General features: G+C 33.3%; 1 long non-coding RNA gene across 1 annotated transcript; it reads left to right on the plus strand.

The window, feature by feature from the left end:
• The first annotated feature begins 1,611 nt into the window (after nt 1-1,611).
• On the plus strand, nt 1,612-11,084 carry LOC308640638. Its single transcript, XR_014020321.1, has 3 exons — nt 1,612-1,741; nt 7,475-7,553; nt 10,585-11,084. It is a non-coding gene; the product is annotated as an uncharacterized lncRNA (long non-coding RNA).
• Nucleotides 11,085-16,258: the final 5,174 nt, after the last annotated feature.

Genomic DNA, 16,258 nt, shown 5'->3' on the forward strand with positions numbered 1-16,258 from the left:
TATATACTGTCCCTTTTTCCTCTGACATTTTTTTAGATTCTATGTAAGGTTTCAATTGTCATCTTCCAGATTTATATAATTTATAACAAGCTGGTATACATAAGTGTTCTTTTTTATCAGAATAAGTAACTTGAGTAAGTAAATGTAGAGACCCCTAATTTATAGGAAATTAATTATAAATATGAATATTGTTCTATTCTGGGGCTTGAAACTGGCACCTAAGTTAGTAAAATTTGATAGTAGGGAACACCAAACTTGTGGGATCTGTACTAGATGGTATCAGAACTGAATTATTGGACTACTAGTTGTTGAAATATTGGTTGTTGTGCAAGTTTGCACATTTGGTATCAAAAGTGGTTGCAGAGTCAGGAAAAGGTGGCACAAACCTGTAATCATAGTGATGTGGAAAAATGAGGTAGGATAAAAGTAAATATGATTCAAGACTCAGTAATTCAGAGACCCTAAGCAACATTGTAAGCCCATTTATCACAATAAAAAAATCAAAACTTCTTGAAATGTAGAGTGCCCCTAGATTAAATCTTTAAATTAAAAAAATAATAATAATAATGCTGAATCAGAAGAAAGACATCACAGATCAGAATGTTATACTAATTTCATGTATGTGTTTGTTCACTAGTGATAACTGAGACCCTGGTAAAAGGAGTATTTCCAAGCTGTCAGAGAGGCATTTAGGGTGCAAGAGCCTTTCAGAATTTTTTTCTTAACTGCTTAGTATTCTCTCAATTTCTACTTTGAAATGAGCCAAGTGAGGATACAGTTTCACAGTGAGAGTGGTTTTACAAATCTGGGAATGTTAAACCTGCTATGTCAGTTTCCTTATGAACTGAGAGATTAATAGTCTATTCAATTAATTTGCTTTTTTTATTTTTATTTTTTGTTATAACTTTGTGTTATGTGATTCAAGTTGACCCAAGTACCTAAGTGTTTTGTAATAGTTTGATAGTTAAAAATTTTATTCTTTTGTTTTAGAAGTGAGTTGTGATGTTGTAAAAGTAATTTTTAAAATACAGTATAGATTTATGGTATATTTAAATAATGGGAAGATAGACAACTTTGGAGATAAACATTCAAATAATTATGTGGACTGTTGAAAGTTTTGGTGTGTCTTTAGTGATCTCTTATGTCTTCTGCCCACTAAGGTGACCACTGTCATATGAGTATAGTTATTACTTACAATTTTGTTATGCATATCTCAAGTATCATTGATTTGTTTGGTTGTCCTTCTTTTGAATATTCAATAACTAATTGCAACTATTATGTTGGATTTTTTTCCCACTTTTTTTGCTTCAGTGTTTTGCTTTACATGTGCTGCTGGCTGTGTTTCATTATACCAAAATTATCCACCAATTTTACTGCTTAAAATGAATTATTGGTGCTGGGGATATAGCTCAGTTGGTAGAGTGCTTGCCTTTCATGCAAAAAGCCTTGGGTTCAGTCCCGGGCACCACAAAAATGTATCTTATTGAATGGTTGACATCACTACCATTTGTGAAAGCCACCTCTTTTAACTCTCATTAAAATTTGTATGAAATTAAATACTATGTCATTAATCATATGGTTTATGTGTTATGTATTTCTTCATTTTTATTTCAGGAACCATTGACATTAAGGGATGTGGTCATTGAATTTTCGGAAGAGGAATGGAAATTCCTGGACCCTTCTCAGCAGACTTTATATGGAAATGTGATGTTAGAGATCTGTAAAAACCTACTCTTTATTGGTGAGCCTAAATTTCATTCAGAATTTTTAAATTCAAAACCAATATTTATTTTTGTAACTTTATAGAGTATCTTATGGTAGCTTCTATTCTGCATTAAAAAGTTTGCTTCTTGTTTTTAGTACAAAGATTGGGCATTTGTTTATGTAGAAAATAAAATGTTAAAGATTTTTTTCTTTTTAGGTGTAACTTATCTTTTCTAAGTAGTGATTACAATGTAGAGAATGAAAATGGTTTCAAAGTATTTTAGTATTTTTGGCTAGAAAAAAATGTTTGAGAAAATAATTTTGTAGACTCTTATAGGATATTTTCTCTTTCTTTTTTTTCCTAATGAGGGTAACATTAAAAAGACTTCTTTAGTTACCAAGAAAATAACAAAATGTGACATATTCCATCAAAAAAAATATTGATGTCTCTATGTAATCTTTGGTCACCACTTGGTCTCCAATGAAATAACCTTGGGATTTGAAGAGAAAAGTGACAGTAGACATATCAAATTAGGTAGAAATCAATGAAGCAAAGAATACAGATAAGAGGTCCAAAATTAAAGAGGAATTCACATTTTAAAATGTTAATTGATAAGCTAAAATCTGACAGAAAATGTTTTTTCAAACCTTGGTTTGTTTCAGTTGCAATCATTAAAGAGCATTTCATACTCTCTGTTTACCCTGCATATCAATTATTTAAGCTACTTCTTGTTCTTCAGTGATCTCCCTACATTTCAATTAACAAAATATTGTAGGAAAATCAAAAGAAGAGGGGCTGGGCAGGTGGCTCAAGTGGTAGCTCAGTTTCCTGGCAGGCATGCAGCCTGGGTTCTATCCTCAGCATCACATACAAAGATGTTGTGTCCACCGAAAAAAATAAATATTAAAATTCTGTCTGTCTGTCTCTCTCTCTCTCTCTCTCTCTCTCTCTCTCTCTCTCTCCCCACACACACACTCTCTCTCTCTCTTTTTTAAAAAAAAGAAAATCAAAAGAATACACAGATAAGTGACAGGAAATGTGGCATAGTGACAGAGAGGCCAAACTGCCAAGCTTTATTTATATCAACAGGTTAATTTAGGTCATTGGCATCACTAGTACATACTGTTCACTTTATTACTAGGCAGATTACAAACTTAGCAACATTATGCAGCTTATTTATCAGTTATATACTAAGTTGCAATGTGCAGTGTTAGGAGTTTCTGTAGCTCTCAAGAAAGTCCATTGTATAAACTTACTGTTTTATGAACAGATTTAGACTCAGTGAACCATTGTGCTCGTCTAAAAAGAGAGTTTCTTTATTCCAAGGAGTTGTGTGCCAGAGATTATGTTTTAGGCTGATAATACTCCGGTGCAGAGCCTTTTCAAGCAGGGCACTGCCATAGCAGATTTACATTACACATGTATTTAATTACTTGACTAGTTCCTAGGGAAAATTGCAGGGCATTCTAAGGCGGGGAAACAAAGTCTTGTCACCCCTACAAATTATTCCACAATGACTGTGAGGATATGCATAACCTGGCATTTATTTGCATTTGGAGGCTCCCTAGAAAATCTGCTCATTTCCAAATATCTCTATGCAAACCATTGTAAGATTAATATTACAGGAGAGTTTCTTTAATATAATTTAAATATTTATTCATTCAAATTTTTCTCATCAGAACTTTATATGAATGCTTATATTGAATATTCTGTAAAGTTTTTCTGCCATGTAATGAATAGCAGTATTTCACAATACCTGCTCCTAGTGGTTCTGTAAGTATAGCTAGCTGATCAATGTGGTTTAAAGAAGAATTTTCAGGGCTGGGGCTGTAGTTTAGTGGCAGAGGGCTGGCCTCACAAATGTGAGGTATTGTGTTTTATCTTTAGCACTACATAAAAATAAATGGATGAAATAAATGCATTCTATCCATCTATGGTTACAAAAATTAAAAGAAAGATTTCTATTGTAATACAATTATTCATAATATTGTAGGTAACGTTTCTCTAATTCTTGTGTGTTTTTTGACTCTCACTCTTTAGAGAGCTTCAGTGTTGTTCATTATGTTCTCTCACATTAGTGATACTGTTTTTGTTTTTATATCTATATGTAATAATTTAATAGAAATTATCATGACTTGTCACTTTTGGACAACATTAGATAAAATTAAACTGCATGTGACCCATATGCCAATTTTCAATCAAGTTTTCCATGCTTTTACTTACAAGTACAAATAATACCCCTGTTTTATATATGATTGTATATTGCCTTGATTATTTACTCTGCTTTTGTGCTTAATCATGTAATGCATCTAAAGTTTGTTTATATATATATATATATATATATATATATATATACACACACACACACACACACACACACACACATACATACATACATACACACATACACATAGAGCAGATTGAACACAGAGGTTCCTGTAATATTGAGCTACATTATCACCCCCTTTTGACTTTTAGTTTGAAATAGACTCTTGCTAAGTGGCAAAAGCTGGAATTGTATTTCCATGTTTCAGCCTTCCAAGTAGCTAGAATTAATGGCATATTCATCATCTCTACATATATATATCTGTTATTTTGTCTAGGAGTAAGACATTAGCTTTTTAAATGTACCATAAAGATGTTTACAATTCTTTTATCTTTTATATATTTGTCAAATATGTAATTGTGTTCAAAACTGTATATCTTTGCTGAATTATTATCTTATATATTTTAAATTTACTGGTCAGTTCTGTTCATTCAAATTTTTTTGTAACTTTTTTTTCTAGAAAATTTCTATCACATTTTTTCTTCAAACAAGTTCTCCTTTTCCTTACTTTTTCATCCCTAATGCCATTCCTTTTGGTTTTTATATTTGGCTACAGTAGATATCTCTCAGAAGTAGAATTACCTGGTATTTTTTTTTGGGGGGGGTGTGAATTACTATTTTACTTAACATACTCTCCTGAATGTTGATCATTGTAGATATTATATAATTTATTATCTTTGAAAAGATTTTTAACTTTTTCATTCCAAATTGCCTTCATGTAGTCATTTGAAATGATATTTGATTTGCTTGCCACATTGATCTCTTTTGAATGTTGTTCAATGAGAATAGGTCTGTAAATATATTTTGATTTGACCATCAAGTTGAGGGCTAATTGATATACTTTCAATTTTATTACCCTTGGCTTTCTCATTTAACCTCATTCCATTGAATATTGTAGCTTTTATTATTTTATATCAGGAATTACTATTTAAATTTTTTTTAGTATATGTAGTTATTGATGTACCAAGAATATTCTAAAGAATTGTTCAAATAACTTATTTTGTTTACACAAAAATAATATTGATTGTTTGGTATTACATAGTCTTCTTAGATTTTTGGGGGTGCTACTGGCATTTTTTATTTTTAAGAACAGGTGCTTAACCCCTGAGCCACATCAACAGCTCTTTTTGGGGAAGGGTACTAGGGATTGACCTCAGGGTACTTGTCTACTGAGCTACATCTAAAGCCCCATTTTTTTATTTTACATAGAATCATGGTCTCCTTGATTTGCTTAGCACCTTGCTGTTTATGAGGCTGGCTTTGAACTCACAATCCTGCTGTTTCAGTCTCCCAAGCTGCTTGAATTACAGGTGTATATTACTGTGCTTAGCTGGCAGCTGTTTTTTTTTTTTTTGGGATAGTGCCTAGGTAAGTTGCTTAGGGCCTTGCTTAATTGCTGAATTTGGCTTTAAACTCATATTCATAAATTTTGAATATCACTTTCACTTTTGCTTTCCAACTTATTATTTTATGTTACAAAGCAACTTCAATATTTTAATATATTTAACATTTGTTTTGTATTTTTACCCTGATCTTTTTGGAACAATATTCCATACACTATAAAGAAGATTGCCTCTGTAAACCTAATTAGTTTTTAATGCTTTTTGTATTTTCATTCCCTGACTACTAATGCAATGATATTTTTTTTAAATTTACATCAAGTGGGGATTGATGTATCCTACTATTACTGTGTTGCTTTTTATGCTGTTGAATTTTTTTCTGTGATTTCTTTCTATATATAAAAAATGTGATTGGAGTTACAAATATTTCAACTATGATTGTATTCCAGTGATTAGTCATATTTATCTTTATATGATATTGTACTTTGTCTCTCATTTATATAATTATTATCACCTTTGCAATTTTGAATGTAATATTTGTTATATCTTTTTGTTTTTAGACTTTTGTGACCTTATATCTTAAGAAAACATTATGTAGATTTGCATCTGACATAGTTAATATATTTTTAGTTTTAATCTTATTAATCACATTGTTTTCTATTTAGTTTTTTTACAAATTAGTTTATTTCTACTTAAATTCCTGATGAGAAAGAACTTATTTCTGTAGATTTCAAATTTTGTTGACTTTTTATAAATTTTTCTACTATGAAAAAAACTGCCTTAATTTTTCTACTATGAAAAAAAAACTGCCTTAACAACATCAATTTTTTCATAGATTTTATGGTGATTATTTTATTTTATTACCTTCAATGTTTATTTTATCATTACTTTGGAGTTATATAAGTACATAGGATCTCACTGAGGTGCTTAGTGCCTCACCATTGCTGAGTCTGTCTTTGAACTTATGGTGCTTCTGCATCAGTCTCCCCAGATACTGGAATTACAGTCATGTACCACATCTTCCAGCAGTACCTGTGTATTTTAATTAATTCTAGCCTTTGATATATTTTCTTCCTCAAATTTCTAATTTATGAGAGAGAGAGAGAGAGAGAGTGTGTGTGTGTGTGTGTGTGTGTGTGTGTGTGTGTGGTGCTGGGGATTAAGCCCATCCTTTTGCATGTGAGGCAAGAATTCAAACATGTGAGCTGTGTCCCCAGCCTCAGACATTGTTTTTAAAAGAATATTTTTAGTATATAATTTCTAACTTTTCTGTTGCTATTTTTTCTATTTTTTTTTCAATTTTCTACATTGATATTTAGTTTATTAAATACATTTCAGGTGGTTTTCTGGCATTACTTAGATAATTAACAACATCAATTTTTGAACTCTCAATTACTAGTATTATATTGTTTGTTTGCTTGAGTTGGTTATACTTTTTATTGTGTGAGCTATTATCTTCATTGGGATATTTCTATTCAAAATCTGTTCAATTAGATCATTATAGTCATTTTGGAAAATATTTGGAAGTTACAAAGTAAACAAAAAAAGGTGATGTGCAATGATATATAAATTTAATTCCATATAACTGGAAAGCTGAGACAGTGGAATGCCAGTTTAAAATAAATTTCAGCATCTTTTTCATAAACTGTCTTTTTAAAAAAAGTATATAGATATAGATATAGAAATAGAGAAATGACTGTGGATCTAGTTTGGTGATAGAATACCCCTGTGTTCTCTTATGAAATGATCCCTCCAAAGATAAAAATATAAATAATCAAATAAGAGATATTCATTTCCTGAAACATTTGAGTCACAGGTGGATTCTGAATATGTTGAAGTGAAAGGCTATGATTTGACATTGTTGTAGTAATATTAGTCAGTTTGCATTTTGTCCTCATCTGTGGTGCTATAATTTCTTAAGATAATTTTCAAAATTCTCAAAGCTTTTGTCATCATGTTGTAGTAAATTCTATGTATTTCCTGAGTAAAAATCACCTTGAATCATACTGTTCTGTGGCTATTCTCCCCCACTTTGATAAAGTTTTATATAATTGCAGAGTTATTCACCATAGTAAGTGAAATAACTTTCTATTATTTTTTTAGGTATGTCTTCTAATCAAAACCAAGAATTTTCAGGAGAGCAAGAAATACAATATTTTTTGCAAAACTTCAAAAAGCAAAGGTATGGAAAGCAGGGCAGTTAATACTTTGTTTTAAACAAGAAATTGAAATTGAAAGAGAGGGAAGTTCAGAAAATTTGTCTTAATGAATGGAAAAAAAACATGAAAATTATTTATTCAAAAAATTACAAGTTCATCAGGTTATATTATTACAAAAATCTCAGAAGACTGACTGCTCATCTAGTGCCATTCAGTTTTCTTTCATTAAAACTTTAAATTACACTATTGTAATTGTAAAATTTTTACTATTCAGTATTTTTTGTAAAACCACTTGCAATACACAATATTTTAAATTGGAAAAACATGTATCAAATTACATTTACACAATGTTTACAGGGCATTATTAAGCTGTATCTTAAAAATACCTTTAGGATAATAAAGACTCAGCCAGTTTGCTCAGCTTTAGAAATAGGATTAAAATAGAAATAGGCATTTTAATGAAAAAAAAACTCAAAAGTTATAAAATGCTTATAGTCAGTTATGTTTTTAAAACTTTTAATAATCTCTACATAAGCGCAGGTTAGAGAAAAGTGTACAAATCATTAATTTAAAGTTGCAGCATTCTAATCTGTCTTTTTTATAAAGTAATAAAAAGAGATTTTCTACACAGTATAGACAAATTGTCTAATTTAAACACATACATACTATTTCTACTTAAAAGAAATACATGCAGATTAAGGAAATGCTGAAACAAGCCTTAGTAAGACATTTCTGTTGAAAAGAACAATTCAATAATTAAATGTGCTACAGTGAAAGTTTGGTAGGTATTGTTTTTAAATGCAATAACAATTAAGCAAAAAAAAATAAAAAAAAGAAGAAGAGAAGCAGTTGAATCTTTCTAAAACACATCAAATAAGCATACAGCTCATCTGTCATGTATGACAATCCAAACACAGGAAAGTCCCAGGAACTTTTAGCACAGTCTCCCAGAAAGCCCACAGCCCAAATGGCTTGCAGGAATCACACTCGCAGCCCAAATGGCTTGCAGGAATCACACCCCAAAAGCAGACATGAGGGTCTTGTGAGAATTGTGAAAGGCTTCTGACAGTTTTCTGGGATCTTGCTAAGAGGTATAAAACAAGCCTGAGATAGAAGTAGTAGGGATGGTGTGGGACAAATGAAGAACAATGAAGGGATTAAGCTAATAATTGTATAACCCTTTGAGAAAAGTAAAGCAGCCACAGTGGTGATTTAAGACAACCTTTGAATGAGGAATGGCTTACCATTAAACTTCTCCTCTGTAAGAAAAAAAAAAAAAAAAGATCTATAATGTCTTTCTCATTTCATGATTCTGTCTACCATTGCAGAAGCCCACTTTTGTAGAACCTTCTCCCTGAAACTTGATAGTTTGAGTCAAAGGTGCTTGTAAATGTTTATTTATAATTTTAATTCAAATTGAAGCAGTCTTTGTGTAGTTACCAATGTATTTATGGCTCATAAGTTAGCATAATTACTCTGTGTCATGGGACATCAAGCATCCCTCCTGAGTAATTTCTTTTTTGGAAGGTGATGAGCCATCTGAAAAAAAATAAATATCTCACATAATTAGTAAAAGAACATAAGACCAGGCAAGTACTTATGTTAAAAGCGGTAAAACATCTGATAGATTCTCTAGACCTCATAAGTTCTGAAAATCAATTGCTAGATAATTTTTCCAGTTCTTTATTTAAGGGAGTGTGCATCAAAGTAGGAATAAGATTTCAACAGTAAGAGTCTTTCTTGAGACAGGTTGATTGGCATTCTGACATGTCTCACCCATCTCTGTGTTGCTAAGTGACTATATGGCTCCAATGGATGATACCATCTCCAGTGCCATGCTTAATTTAGACAAAACTAGGTAGTATATTACATGTACTGGATAGTCCCCAACCAGCTGGATTTCAACTGTGAGTTCCCAGATACCAGACTTTTTTCCCTAAAGGCTTCCATGCTTTTTTTTTTTTTAATTTCATGCACAGTTTATAGATATCACTCAGCAGCTCCATCTGACATGCACTGCTTCATCTTTCATATCAACAGGGATTTTGACCAGACTCCAAGTGAATATCCCAAAAGATATATGCATTTTTGTGGTTTTGGGTGGAATGAGAAAAACTTTCCAAATGTGAGAAACGGAGACTTCCTGGATTCTATACATGTCCCTAATGAACTAAATTCTGTTGCCATTAGATTTTTCAGAGGCCCTTAGGACTACTTACCTGTGCATCTCAAGAAATATGTTTTCAACAAATCAAAAGTATTCTCTAACTTATTTCAGTGAGCTAGTTACATAGAAAGAATTTTAAAAACACCCTCAGTGATAGATATTTTTGCTGGAAAGTTGAGCAGCCAAGCTCAGATGAAGTTTGCTCTTTGGCTTAATGAAGAATGCTCTGGCACATCAGGGCAATAATATGTCCAGTGCCTGCAGGATTCCCCACAAATTAAAACTAGACAATAGTGTGTTGGAGGAAAGGTGGAACTGTAGGGATGTGGGGCATTGGCTAATCTGGAGAGAGACAAGAACACATATGGCAGTCACATTTGAGGACCTGTGTGTGCTTTTAAACATTTTTGAACAGCATTTGTAATTATACTGTTCCTCTAAAAAATGAAAAATTTGCAATGGAGTCTATTTCATGCTTTAGTCAGTCACTGGAATAATTCAAAATTCACCATTGAGTAAATATACACAAATATTTCTTTAGACAAGATAGAAGAAAAAGAAGGAGAAGAAGAAATTTCTGAGTTTTAGTAGTCTCTCTGACTGTTACTTTACAAAAATGATGAAATGAACAATTTCTCCTTGCGGCAATGCATGGAATTATAATGGATGTGGGAATATTTGTACTTACTGAATATTGCTTAATTTAAAAGTAGAAAGAATTTTAAAAACACCCTCAGTGATACTCAGAGAGACCTATATTTATGATAAATCTTTTAGGACCTGTAGACAGTCTCTACCCTAGGTAATTCGCAGCATAATAGATTTGGTGTAAAACAATGTAAATTCTGTGAAAGTCATTAAAATTTTCCTCTTTTTTTAAATCCTAGAAATCACCCATGTGATTGTTTAAAAGAGCTTTACAATGAGAAAAGTGAAAAAGTTTTTAATCTATACCCAAAATGTATTTATCCAAGCTTTTATAATCAAGAGACCAATTACAGCTATAAGGTATGTGAAATCATTTTTAATAAAACTACAAGAATTTCTGAACTCCAGAGAATTAATATTGGTGGGAAGCTCTACAAGTTAAAAAAATATGTAAAAGCATTTAAAAATTCCTCAATTCTTTATCAGAGCTGTGATAAATCCTCCATAAGTAAAGAATGTGAAAAATATTTTACTCAAATTCTATGTGTTACTAAAAACAATAGGCTTTACAATGGAGATAAACCTTACAAATTGAAGAAATATGAAAATGTATTTAAGTGTTGCTCAAACATCTTTAAACACTACAGTAATCATACTGGAGAGAAAATCTGGAAATGTAAAGAAAGTGTCAAAGCTTTTAATAAAAAATCACACCTTCCTGAACACCAGAAAATTTATACTGGAGAAAATCAATACAAATGTAAAGAATGTGGCAAAGCTTTTAATCAAAAATCATGCCTTACTCAACACCAGAAAATTCATACTGGAGAAAAGCCATACAAATGTGAAGAATGTGGCAAAGCTTTTAATAAAAAATCAAAACTTACTCAACACCAGAGAATTCATACTGGAGAAAAGCCATACAAATGTGAAGAATGTGGCAAAGCTTTTAATCAAAAATCATGCCTTACTCAACACCAGAGAATTCATACTGGAGAAAAGCCATACAAATGTAAAGAATGTGAAAAAGCTTTTAATCAAAAATCACACCTGACTAAACACCAGAGAGTTCATACTGGAGAAAAGCCATACAAATGTAAAAAATGTGGCAAAGCTTTTAATAAAAAATCAAAACTTACTCAGCATCAGAGAATTCATACTGGAGAAAAGCCATACAAATGTGAAGAATGTGGCAAAGCTTTTAATAAAAAATCATACCTTACTCAACACCAGAGAATTCATACTGGAGACAAGCCATACAAATGTGAAGAATGTGGCAAAGCTTTTAATCAAAAATCATGCCTTACTCAACACCAGAGAATTCATACTGGAGAAAAGCCATACAAATGTAAAGAATGTGGCAAAGCTTTTAATCAAAAATCATGCCTTACTCAACACCAGATAATTCATACTGGAGAAAAGCCATACAAATGTGAAGAATGTGGCAAAGCTTTTAATAAAAAATCAAAACTTACTCAACACCAGAGAATTCATACTGGAGAAAAGCCGTACAAATGTGAAGAATGTGGCAAAGCTTTTAATAAAAAATCATGCCTTACTCAACACCAGAGTATTCATACTGGAGAAAAGCCATACAAATGTAAAGAATGTGAAAAAGCTTTTAATCGAAAATCACACCTGACTGAACACCAGAGAGTTCATACTGGAGAAAAGCCATACAAATGTAAAAAATGTGGCAATGCTTTTAATCAAAAATCAAAACTTACAAGACACCAGAGAGTTCATACTGGGGAAATGCCATAGAAATGTAAAGAATGTGGCAATGCTTTTAATCAAAAGTCAGAACTTACTCGACACCAGATAATACATACTGGAGAAAGGCCATACAAATGTGAAAAAAAGTGACAAAGCTTTTAATCAAAAATCACACCTTACTTGACACCCTAGGCTTCATGATGGAAAAATGCCATACAAATGTAAAGAATGTGGCAAAGCTTTTAATCAAAAATCATGCCTTACTCAACACCAGAGAATTGATACTAGGAAGAAACCATACAAATATCTATAATGTAGCAAATCTTCTAAATGAAGGTCACTTCTTAGTCAACACCAGAGACTTCTTATGGGAGAAAAGCCATACAAATTTGAGATTGTGGCAAAGATTAATCAAATATAACTTACTTGACACCAGAGAATTAATATTAGGAAAAAGCCATACAAGTTTAAAGAATGTGGCAAAGCTCTTTATCAAAGATCACAAATTTCACAACACCAGAGAATTCATACTGGGGAGAAAACATACAAATGCAAAGAATGTGGCAAAGCTATTCTATTAGGAAAAGTATTATTGTTCACCAAATATTCATACTGGATAAGAACCATGTAAATGTTAAGAATGTGGCAAATTTTAAGTATGCTTCAAGTGTTAACAAGAAACAGATCATTCATACTTGCAACAATTCTCACAAATCCATAGACTGTAAAAGCCATTTCCTGTAAGATCAAACCTCATTGGTCACCAAAAACTTCATACTGGGAAGATGTATTACAATTGCCTAGAAATAGCTCCGTAGCACTGACTCCCCATAAAATTCCAACCCTTGTCCAGCTGGCCATTATTCATTAGCCAATGGAAGTGGGCAGGAAGCATGATTGGATGCTCCAGCTTCTTTCCTTCTGTGGACCTCTCTAGGTTCAATTGTCATTTCCTCAGTTTCTCTGTATTGATTGAATTCAAATCATCTTTTTTTTTTTCAAAAGCTATATTTGGACTTAAAGGCCTATTTGTACCAAACCAACACATTAATAAAATTATCTTATGCCTGAAGTCTATGATCACATCAATATTTTTCCCATAATCTCAGCTGGACAGAATAGTCCTATGTCAATGTCTTATTTATTTTATTTTATTTTGGGTGTATACCGAGGATTAAATTCAGGTGCACTCATCCACTAAGCCACATCGCAGCCCTATTTTGTATTTATTTAGGGACACAATTTCACTGAGTTGCTTAGGGTATCACTTTTACTACTAAGACTGGATTTGAACTTGTGGTTCTCCTGCCTCAGCCTCCTGTACTACTTGGATGCAAGGCATGCATCCCTGAACCCAGAAATCAATGTCTTTTGCTTTGTAGTTAATTAAAAAAATTTACTCAGGATTTCATGTCCATAAAAAGCATTCAAAAGATGGTTTTGTCACACTTCAGGCATCAGATTCTGGCTTTTAAAATGTCCTTTGTGATACATCTTAGTTTTCCACATCAAATGCAGAGTTCAAAAGCTTGAAACCAGGTGGCTGAGAAACAAAGATATAGAACAGCAAAATGCAACACATGTTGTGGTTAAATCCACATATGTCATGGGTATAAATGCTCACACTAAATAGACATCAAGAGGCCTGTACATGACCCCTGAGGGTCCTGAGCCTCCATTCAGACTTTGAGCCCCTGAGCCTTCAGAGGGTCTGCACAAATGAGAAAGAAGCATACTACCTTTTCCCACCCCTAAACATACTATAGTGTTTACTAGACAGAGCAGAGGAAGCACTGTGTGTCTTTGTACCAAAGTGTGGTTCTACTTGCATATATATGACATCTGTTTTAGAGAACACTGGGACAGTACCTGATGAACCATAGTTGCCCTTTTTTCTCTTAATAGAAAACCACAGCCCTGCACATTTTTAAAACAATTTTGTTACAGTTGAAAAAAATAAGAATGGTTAAAAAATGGTGTCAATGAGAAGCATTTGAACTGATGAGTCCATCCTTCAGTAGCACTTACAAGGATACAGTTGTGTCACCCAGAAAAAGGCAGGTCTGTCCCAAGCCACACTGTGAAAGCTCAGAAAGTTACATCTTTCCCTGGACCCATCCTCGGCTCTTCAAGTTGCTTTACCATGTGAATGATATTTTTAACAGTTAATAAAGTATGAGGAAATCTCTTCTACTGCAATACTTCAGGTTCTTTCAGGATTCTGGAAGACTCAAACTTCAGCTGGGCACACTGGTACACACTTTTCATCCAAGCAGCAGGGGAGTTCAAGGAAGGAGAATCACAGTTTCAAAACCAGCCTCAGCAATTTCACATGAATCTAAGCAACTTAGAAAGATCCTAACTCTAAATAAAAAGATTTGGGTATGTGGCTTAGTGGTAGAGAGCACTTTGGTTTGATTCCTAGTACAAAAAAAAAAGAGACTCAGGTTTGTGGTCATCAGACTCAGTTTATGCTGTACATAAGTCTGAACAATTGCATTATTTAAAAACTTTTTTTTTTAAATTATACTATCTATAGTTACTTAGTGATCACCATAGTGCTATAAAGCACAGATACCTCCACTAACTTTTACTGTCACAGAAATACCTCCATAATAATCCCACAATATTAAGATGATGTCTCTGTTGATGGAGGGATTCATTTGGTAGCCTCTGTTCAATTCCTCTCTCACAACAGGTGTGCACTTAACCCCTGAAAGTTTCAGTAATTCAGACTCAAAAATCATGCCTTACTCAACACCAGAGAATTCATACTGGAGAAAACCCATACAAATGTAAAGAAGGTGGCAAAGCTTTTAAGAAAAGATTATGCCTTATTCAATACCAGAGAACTCATACTGGCAGTGGTTACACCCAGTGGACATTGGGCATTCTAGAGGCAGTTTTATTTTCAAGTAGGGAATAGGATTACTAAACATCATCATGATGGGCAAGCCTCTTACCAAAAACAAGCCTTTGGTCTCTAAGTTTTACCATGCTGAGGCTCAGGGTAGATCATACATGCTTAAAAATAAAAACTGGTATTTTTCTAATTTATTTTTTCTCCCAGTGCTTTAAGCACAATGATTGTTTCCCAGTAGTGAGGAAGGGAGGAAATAAACAAGAGAAGGAGCAGAAGGAGACACACAGCATATTATCAGAAGAAACCTAAGGCCTTCAGGCAGGAGAATTATTAATTTGGGCCTGATTGTGGTGCTACTAACACTCTGTCAAAGAGTTCTACCAATCTTCCCAAACTTACCAGTCTTGGGTCACTTGTCAGTATCAAGCCAGATGCCCCTACTTGAACAACAGGCAACATTCTTCCTTAGCAGAAACCCCATTGAGTACGCAGTCTTTTCACCTCTTCTTTTCCAAGAATGAATAGTGAGTCACTGAGGACTTCACCTGCATTCTTGTGCACGCGCGTGCACACACACACACACACACACACACACACAAATTAATATTCAGGCCATCAGAATCTGCAACCCCATGCTGGAGCTGGTGACCTGGGACATTATCTTGCCATCTCCAAGAAAAACCTTTGACTTCTGATCCTGCACATTCCAGAATTTTCTGTGCAGTGTTTCACTTTCCCTTTCCAAGATGCCATCCGAGAGAAAAAAAGCTACAGTGAGATTCAAAGCCTTTTCACTGCCATCTTCTCTGTATCTGAGTAGTCCTTTCTTGTCCCATACATCCTAAGTTTGTGCCAGGCAGTTATCACCTGGTGTCAATTTGAGGATAAAAGGACAGAGGAGAGATTGTTGAAAGGCATCAGAATTCTCTGCTCTGCTGGCCAAGATTTATGGCTCACTGGAAGACACTCTATTAAAACAAAGAGTCCTGTTGCTCTGCAGTCACTCACAAGGCTGCATAGGGTCCATTAAGCAAAAAAGAAAAAATAATCACAAACACCATTCCTTGCCTGAGGGAGCAGAGAGCAAGCCTCTAGAAGAACCTACAGAGTCATTTTCTTTCTTTTTTTTTTCTGGAAATACAAAGTACTTGTGTTACCAAGGCCTTTTACAGTTGTGACTCTCTTCTTTGACAATGGGGCTTTGCTTACCATCAAGGGGATAAATTCTTAAACTGTGTATGTGTGTGTGGGTGGGTGTGTGTGTGTATTTTGGGGGCAGACGAAGTTACTGTGAATTCAACTCAAGAGCATTTTACAGCTGTACTACTATACCT

Source organism: Spermophilus citellus (genome assembly GCF_964194105.1).
Source record: "Spermophilus citellus genome assembly, contig: SCAFFOLD_194, whole genome shotgun sequence".
Taxonomy (NCBI): domain Eukaryota; kingdom Metazoa; phylum Chordata; class Mammalia; order Rodentia; family Sciuridae; genus Spermophilus; species Spermophilus citellus.